Here is a 9270-nt window from a genome sequence, read left to right as displayed (position 1 = left end):
ATTAGCAAGACATTTATCAGTAATACAATAATATCAAAAGATTGAAAATAAGGATGTATAAAAGCTATCCTAGGTAAATTCTACCAAAAGAGAGCTATTGAGCAATATTTCTAGGCAAATTAAAGTCAGAAAACATTAAGGGGCAAGAGATATTTTATATTGATAACAGGAACAACTAACCTGCATAACAGTCACAAACTGTTATTTTGTGACATTTGCTTACAATAAGGAAATGTCACTTTGGTGTTCTGAAAATGCCACTGACTTAAGAAATCTGCACTTGGCATTACCAAGGTCCTATTCCCTCGCTGGACAGGCTTCTACTCATATATTGATAACAATATTTTGTAGCTTGAGAATATTTAGACCAAAAAATGAATAAAAAACAAAAACTTTAACAAATTCATCCCAGCTAATAATAGTGATTATTGTGGAGAGTGAGATTTCATTAGACAATAAAGAAACCTTTGACTAAATCTGTATTACTTGAAATTATTAAGTTAGATGTATCCATGTATAAATTTTGTATTTAGTGCATTTTAAAAATAAAGAGCATATATAAATATATACACATATATCTATAAATACATATATCTTTCTGTTAGATATATACACATTTTAAAGTTTTTCCATACTTAAAAGTCTTTTTATGTATTTAGCCAGGAATGAGTGCAATCCCAGATCAAACTGACCATTCTCTTTTATCAGTTAAAATCTTGTTTGTCTCTGCCACATGTTTTTTATCACTAAATTCTTTGCCTTTCTGCATTGTTGTCCAGTTGTTAAATGAACTTCAAGCTTTGCACAGTGGCAGTATCGTAGCCAATGAGGTTTATCCAAGGAGTGATTATTGCTAATTAAATCAACTTCAGTCATGTAACTTCAATTAGAATATTCTGGATGAAAAGGATTTTATTATATTCTGTTTCCTAGTAAAATGTTACTATTAGTATTTAGAAATACTATTTTTAATGAATACTTATTATGTAGTACTGTATGCATTATATCATTTAATCTACTCAATAACCCTTTAGAATAAGTATCATTATAGATCTCATTTAACAGATGAGCTAATTGATATTTTAGGCAGATTAAATAACTTGTCCAAATTCTTAGAGCATATAAGAATAGAAACAGTGAACAGGAATAATGAAAGTAGGTCTGCTTGACTCAGGATTATGAATTATAAACCATATGAACAGGTTTGGAGACACAGAACCTACTCAACATATGTTTTAATAATTAACTGATGATCTCACATGTCATGGACAATTCTCAGGTTACAATATCCTGTGATGACACAAGGGGAGACTTGAAAAATTTGAAACATTGTAATTATTTTAGACCTGGAAGGACCTCAGCAATCATTTTATAGATGAGGAAAAGGAAGCCCAGAGAAATTAATGTAGTAGTCCAATGTCAAAGAGCACTATCCTAAACAGTTGAGTTTGAAACCTGGTTCTTCTGGATCCCAACAGAGTGTTGTGGAAAGTGTGGTCAAAGACCAGGCTTCTGGAGCTTCTAAGCTGCTCTTCCCCACATCATTTCAGCTGCACCATCCTTGGGGAGTACTTTCCATGCCTCAGAAGCTGGTGCCTCAATCACCATGAGATGTTACTTGAAGACAGCCATAAGGACTCAACCCAGTCAGCTTTTCCAGAATAAGGGGCTAAAATTAGAGTTGATTCCAGGAACAGAAGGTAGGACCTCAGTCATTAAAAGAGGTGTTAAGGGGATAAACCTTAGAGCAATCAGAGATGTGTAGAAGGTAGGTAGATAGGCATGAGTAGAATACAAACAATAGGCCAGGTGCAGAGGGCCACCAGGGCAGAAATCCCTTGGTGCCTATCAATAAGCAAAACTACGTGCCCTTGCATGAGAACCCCCTTAAGCATTTACCTCTGCAGATGACATCTAGGCCTCAGTTGTGTTTCAGCTCCAGGTCCAGAAAAGCAGCAAAGTCATACAGAGTGATGCCATGGCAGACCTCAGGACCAACTGCATTGACTAGTGACCCTCTATCCAGGTGCTGACCAATTAGTGAAGACCATGACCCTGAGGGGACACACCTGAAAAGCTGATGGATAATCTATTAACATCCTCTGAGACCTCCAGATAAAAGTCCTCAATACTTAAGACAGGGGCCCTGCACATGCTCTTTCTCTCTTTTTCCAGAGTACACTTGTGCCTTTATTCAATCTTTCATTTGTAAAAAAACATCTTCCCCTCCCCTCCCCTCTCTTCCCCTCCTCTCTCTTCCCCTCCATTCCTCTCTCCTTCTCTCCCTCTCTTCCCTTCCCTGCATCCCAAGGGCCCTTCTTTTGCCTCTGTAACTCATTTCCTGAGCCCATTTCTCCTATGGCTCACTTCTTTTACCTCTGTGATTTTCTAAATAAACTTTCTCTTATAGTTTGAGTCTTGGCTTTGAAATTTTTCTTAACCAAAGTTCAAGTTCTGAGGTTGCTCAACTGAGGTCTAACACCAGGTGCTGCTTTGCCACCAACAGGTAGAGAAAGGCAAGATCCTGAAATGATCCAAAAAAGAGAACTGGGGCTGGACATATGAGAGAAGAGGTTTCAGTATCATCACTTAGAAGCTGTGGATGAAATGGTGCCAGAACCCTCTGCTGTGGTTCCAGGGCACTTGTTTTTCCCTTGGGTTGCTGTGGTTATTTCCTGTGTGAGTGGTCACAATAAGAAATACCTAATTTTGGCCTTTGCTCAAAGTATGGGTTATAGTCTAAAAGGGAACTTACAAATGAAAATGGCATTTTCTTTCAAAAATACATTTAAATATTTTATTTAAAGTGCATCTTAAACTCACAGAAGAGTTTCAAAAATTAAACAATGAACACTTACTATCTTTTGTGTCTAGATTTACAAAATCTGTTTTGCCATATGTCTCAAAGCATTTTTACTCTTTGTTTCTTGATGAACTACTTCAGAATTTCAGATATCACAACCCTCTATGTCTAATTACTTCAGCCACAAATCCTAAGAACAAGGGCATTTTAAAAATGATCAAATCCTGGATATTTTCTATTGGGTCAATATAATTATTTAATGTATAGTCCATATTCAAACTGTACCAGCTCTCTCAATAATGGTCTTTATAACATTTTTTTTCTGATCCAGGAACCAGTTTCAGATCAAAGATTGTACATAGTTAACATTTCTCTTTAGCTTCCTTTAACTGGAACAGTTCCTCAGCCTTTGTTATTTATGGCTTTGACATTTTGAAGAGTATAGGTTGGTTGTCCCTCTGATTTTGGTTTGTCTGGTGTTTTCTTATGATGAGTCTTTCAATACTACAAAAGTGAGGTTGTTTCCAAGTGAAATGGCTTTAATCACAATATTTTTTTGTGATATTCATTGGGTCAGGTATACTGTTTTTTGAGTTCAAGGAGTACAGTGCAAAATAACACCAAAGCAGCCATTAAGCAACTCCTGGAGAGAGAACACACTCAAAAGGAAGGTCACTCTATGGACAGTATTTTCAATTGCTTACATATTCAGTATAGAAAGCAATGAACTCTTAGTCAAGGTCATATCCAACTGACCTCTTTATTAATTTCTAATGACATAATTGAACAGCATTAGTTTCTCTGAAGAAGGGGGAGAAAAGTTTACTTGGAAGATTACTCCCCACTATAGTCTGCCCATAACTGAAAAAGTTTTAAACTTTTCATTATCAAACATAATCAATTATCTTCAGAAACATTATAGTCTCCAAAGGACTTAAAGAGTTGGAATAACCAAATCAACTTCCCATTTCTCACCATTTAATTTTTAAAAATGAGGTAAACATTTCACCTTTAATAGTCATCTATTTCATTGTCTATTAATAGCAAGTTTATGTTAAGGACAGTTTTCAATTTAGAAGCTCATAACTCTGAATTCTGAAAACTGCAAGTGCCTCCACTGTTGACTGGTTTCTTTTTTTTTTAATATTATTTTATTTAGTTACTTTTCAAGTACATTTTTTTTAATCTACTTCTCCCATCCCACCGTACCCCCCCGCCCGGTCTCCCCCCTCCCTCCCATTCCCCCCCCCAGTCCTCATCTCTGTGTCTTTCATACTTGTTCCTCAAAATCCCTCCCCCTTTTTCCCCTTGAGTTCCCTTTCCTCTCCCCTCTCGTCGCTGCCCACTTGTTCTCTATTTCAGTGTCTTTGTTTTTATTCTGTTTGCTTGTTTGTTTTATTCTTTAGCTTCCTGTCAAAGGTGAGATCATATGGTATTTGTCCTTCAATGCCTGGCCTATTTCACTCAGCATAATGCTTTCCAGTTCCATCCATGTTGTTGCAAAAGGTAGTAGCTCCTTCTTTCTCTCTGCTGCATAGAATTCCATGGTGTATATGTACCACAATTTTTTGATCCATTCATTTACTGATGGGCACCTAGGTTGCTTCCAACTCTTGGCTAGTGTAAATTGTGCTGCTATGAACATTGTGGTGCATAGGTTCTTTGAAATTGATGTTTTAGGATTCTTGGGATATAATCCTAGCAGTGGAATTGCTGGGTCAAAAGGCAGGTCAATTTTTTATTTTTCTGAGAAAATTCCATACTGTTTTCCATAATGGTTGTACCAGTCTGCAATCCCACCAACAGTGAACTAAGGTCCCCTTTTCCCCACACCCTCTCCAACATTTGTTGTTTGTTGCTTTGTCTGTTATAGCCATCCTGACTGGTGTAAAGTGGTATCTCATTGTGGTTTTAATTTGCATCTCTCTGATAGCTAACGATATTGAGCACCTCTTCATGTGTCTCTGGATATTCTGTATGTCCTCTTTGGAGAAGTGTCTGTTCAAGTCCTTTTCCCATTTTTTAATTGGGTTCGATGTCTTCCTAGAGTGGAGTCGTGTAAGTTCTTTGTATATTTTGGAGATTAAACCTTTGTCTGAGGTATCATTGGCAAATATGTTTTCCCATACAGTTGGTTGTCTTTTTAATTTAATACTGTTTTCTTTAGCCATGCAGAAGCTTTTTATTTTGATGAGATCCCATTTGTTTATTCTTTCCTTTATATTCCTTGCTCTAGGGCACATATCCGTAAAAATGTTGCTGCGTGGAATATCTGAGATTTTCTTGCCAATGTTCTCCTCTAGGACTTTAATGGTGTCATGGCTTATATTTAAGTCTTTTATCCACCTTGAATTTATTTTGGTGTATGGTGTAAGTTGGTGCTCAAGTTTCATTTTTTTGTACGTAGCTGTCCAGTTCTCCCAACATCATTTGCTGAAGAGGCTATCTTTACTCCATTTTATGTTACTGCCCCCTTTGTCGAATATTAATTGACTGTAGAGGGTTGGGTTGATTTCTGGGCTCTCTGTTCTGTTCCATTGGTCTATGTGCCTGTTTTTATGCCAGTACCAGGCTGTTTTGATTATAGTGGCTTTGTAATACAGTTTGATATCAGGTATTGTGATCCCTCCTACTTTGTTCTTCTTTCTCAAAAGAGCAGCTGCTATTCGGGCTCGTTTATGATTCCATATAAATTTTTGAAGTGTTTGTTCTATGTCTGTGAAATACGCCATTGGTACTTTAATAGGTATTGCATTGAATCTGTATATTGCTTTGGGTAGTATGGACATTTTGATGATGTTAATTCTTCCAATCCATGAACACGGTATATGTTTCCATTTGTTTGTGTCTTCCTTGATTTCTTTCTTCAGTGCTGTGTAGTTTTCTGCATACAGCTCTTTTACCTCTTTGGTTAGGTTTATTCCCAGATATTTTATTTTTCTTTTTGCTATATCGAATGGGATTTTTTCCTTGATTTCTGCTTCTGCTGATTCATTGTTGGTGTACAAAAATGCCTTTGATTTCTGGATATTGACTTTGTATCCTGCTGTTTTGCCAAATTCATTAATGAGTTCGAGCAGTTTTTGGGTAGAGTCTATAGGATTTTCCATATACACTATCATGTCATCTGCAAACAGTGACAATTTTGTTTCCTCCTTTCCTATTCGTATGCCTTTTATTTCCTTTTCCTGCCTGATCGCTGTGGCCAAAACTTCTAATACTATATTGAATAGAAGTGGTGAAAGTGGACATCCTTGTCTTGTTCCTGATCTTAGTGGAAAAGCTTTTAGTTTTTTGTCCATTGAGTATGATATTGGCTGTAGGTCTCTCATAAATGGCCTTTATTATATTGAGGAATGTTCCCTCTATTCCCATTTTGCTGAGTGTTTTTATCATAAATGGGTGTTGTACCTTATCGAAAGCTTTTTCTGCGTCTGTTGATATGATCATGTGGTTTTTGTCTTTGCTTTTGTTTATGTGATGAATTACATTTACTGTTTTGCGAATGTTGAACCATCCTTGCATCCCTGGGATGAATCCCACTTGGTCATGATGTATAATCTTTTGGATATATTGTTGGATGCGATTTGCTAATATTTTGTTGAGGATTTTAGCGTCTATGTTCATCAGCGATATTGGCCTGAAGTTTTCTTTCTTTGTTGTATCTCTATCTGGTTTTGGAATTAGGATGATGCTGGCTTCATAAAAGGAGTTAGGGAGTTTTCCATCCTTTTGGATTTTTTGGAATAGTCTGTGAAGAATGGGGGTTAGCTCTTCCTTAAATGCTTTGTAGAATTCTCCTGTGAATCCATCTGGTCCAGGGCTTTTGTGTGATGGGAGTTTTTTGATTACTGCTTCAATTTCTTTTGCTGTTATTGGTCTATTCAGCTGTTCTACTTCTTTTTCATTGAGTTTTGGGAGATTATATTTTTCTAGAAATGTGTCCATTTCCCCTAGGTTCTCAAATTTCTTGGCATACAGTTCTTCATAGTAATTTCTTACAATCCTCTCTATTTCTGTGGTATCAGTTGTAATCTCTCCTCTTTCATTTCTGATTGTGTTTATTTGTGTCCGTTCCCTTCTTTTCTTGATGAGCCTACTTAAAGGCTTGTCTATTTTGTTTATTTTTTCAAAGAACCAACTCCTGGATTCATTGATCTTTAGAATTGTACTTTTAATCTCTATGTCATTTAGTTCTGCTCTGATCTTAGTTATTTCCTTCCTTCTACTTGCTTTGGGCTGTTTTTGTTGTTGTTCCTCGAGTTCTCGCAGGCGTAGAGTAAGGTCATTTGTTTGAAATGTTTCTGTTTTCTTTAGGTAGGCCTGTATTGCTATAAACTTCCCTCTCAGGACTGCCTTGGCTGTATCCCATAAGTTTTGGGTTGTTGTGAGATCATTTTCATTTGTTTCCAGAAACTTTTTGATTTCTTCCCTAATTTCATTCTTGACCCATTCATTGTTTAATAGCATACCGTTCAGTCTCCATGATTTTGGGTGTTTTGGGTTTTTTCCTTTGGGGTTGGTTTCCAGTTTCAGTCCCTTATGGTCAGAGAAAATGCTTGGTATGATTTCAATATTCTTGAATTTGTTGAGGCTTGTTTTGTGTCCTATCATGTGGTCTATCTTTGAGAATGTCCCATGTGCATTTGAAAAGAATGTGTATTTAGCTTCTTTGGGGTGAAGAGCTCTGTATATATCAGTTAGGTCCATTTCATCAAGGGTGTTGTTTAATGCCACAATGTCTTTGTTGATATTTTGTTTGGAAGATCTGTCCATTTTTGATAGTGGGGTGTGAAAATCCCCTACTATAATTGTGTTGCTGTCAATATCATTCTTGAAGTCCTCTAAGATTTTCTTGATATATTTTGTTGCTCCTATGTTGGGTGCATATATATTTACGATGTTAATGTCTTCTTCATGGATTCTTCCCTTGAGTATTATGACGTGACCTTCTGGGTCTCTCTTTATGGTCCTCTTTTTGAAGTCTATTTTGTCTGATATGAGAATTGCTACCCCAGCTTTTTTTCTTGTCCGTTTGCTTGGAAAATTTGTTTCCAGCCTTTCACTTTTAGTCTGTGATGGTCTTTTGTCCTGAGGTGGGTCTCTTGTAGGCAGCATATGTGTGGGTCATACTTTCTTATCCATGACGCTATTCTGTGTCTTTTGATTGGAGCATTTAATCCATTTACATTTAAGGTTATTATTGATAGGTACTTATTCATTGCCATTTTTGTACCTGTGTTCCTCTCTGTCTGTCTCTTTTCCTTCCTTTCCTTAAAGCAGACCTTTTAGTATTTCTTGTAGAGCTGGCTTGGTGGCAGCAAATTCTTTTAGACTTCTTTTGTCTTGGAAGCTCTTTATTTGGCCTTCTATCTTGATTGAGAGCCTTGCTGGGTAAAGTAGTCTTGGTTGTAGGCCTCTGTTTCTCATTGCTTGGAATATTTCTTGCCAATCTCTTCTTGCTTGGAGTGTTTCCATTGAGAAGTCAGTGGCTAACCTTATCGGGACGCCCTTGTATGTTATTTCTTTTTTCTCCCTTGCTGCCTTTAAGATTCTCTCTTTGTCTTGGAATTTGGCCATTTTAATGATGATGTGTCTTGAAGTGGGCCTCTTTGGGTTCCTCTTGAATGGGACTCTGTGTGATTCCTGGATTTGTGTGACTTTTTCTTTTGTGAAATTAGGGAAATTTTCTCTCATTACTCTTTCAAATATGTTTTCTATCCCTTGTTCTTTTTCTTCTCCTTCTGGTATTCCTATTATTCGGATATTATTACGTTTCATATTGTCTTGCATTTCTCTTAATCTCTCTTCATTCTTTCTGAGCCTCTTTTCCCTTTCCTGTTCTTTCTGTGAGATGCTTTCTACTTTGTCCTCCAATTCACTAATCCGATCTTCTGTTTCATCCACCCTATTTTTTAATGCTTTCCACTGTGTTTTTTTAATTCAGAAATTGTATTCTTCATTTCCTCTTGGCCCTTGCTAATAATTTCCATTTCCTTTTTCATGTTGATATAGTTCACAGTGAGATCACTGTAGCTTCCCTGTAGTTTCTGGTAGCTGATTGTGAGCTCTTTTGAACTTCCTGATCACCAGTGCTTTGAATTCAGTATCTGATAGTTGACTTGCTTCTGTTTCATCTAACATTCTTTCTGAGGATTCCTCCTTTCCTTTCATTTGGGGATTGTTTCTTTGTCTTCCCATTGTTTGTGAGACTCTTCTTGTTAGCCTCAGCTTCTTAGATTAATCTGTTTTGACACCCTGGGTTTATGGTATGAACTTTTGTGGTGGAATGCCTGTGAATTTCAATGGTGCAGCCTCTTTTGGTTATCCTGTTGTTTTCTACTTCCACCTACTCAAATATGCAGCAACTTGTGGCTTCTCTCCCACAACAATGTGCAATTTGTCTCTCTGACTCTACTATTGGGAGGCCTCTTCTATGGGTCCAGCTCTGGTCTTTTTATATTTTC

General features: G+C 36.9%; 1 non-coding gene across 1 annotated transcript; it reads left to right on the top strand.

Moving 5' to 3' along the window:
- Window positions 1-796: 796 nt before the first annotated feature.
- LOC119059458 (U4 spliceosomal RNA) lies at window positions 797-934 on the top strand. Its single transcript, XR_005084415.2, has one exon. It is a non-coding gene; the product is annotated as a U4 spliceosomal RNA (small nuclear RNA).
- Window positions 935-9270: the final 8336 nt, after the last annotated feature.

This window comes from Artibeus jamaicensis, unplaced genomic scaffold (assembly GCF_021234435.1).
Source record: "Artibeus jamaicensis isolate MK-2021 breed Jamaican fruit bat unplaced genomic scaffold, CSHL_Jam_final contig_3148, whole genome shotgun sequence".
Taxonomy (NCBI): Eukaryota; Metazoa; Chordata; class Mammalia; order Chiroptera; family Phyllostomidae; genus Artibeus; species Artibeus jamaicensis.
The sequence above is the reverse complement of the archived record's forward strand: the minus strand, read 5'-3'. Positions and strand labels throughout refer to the sequence as shown.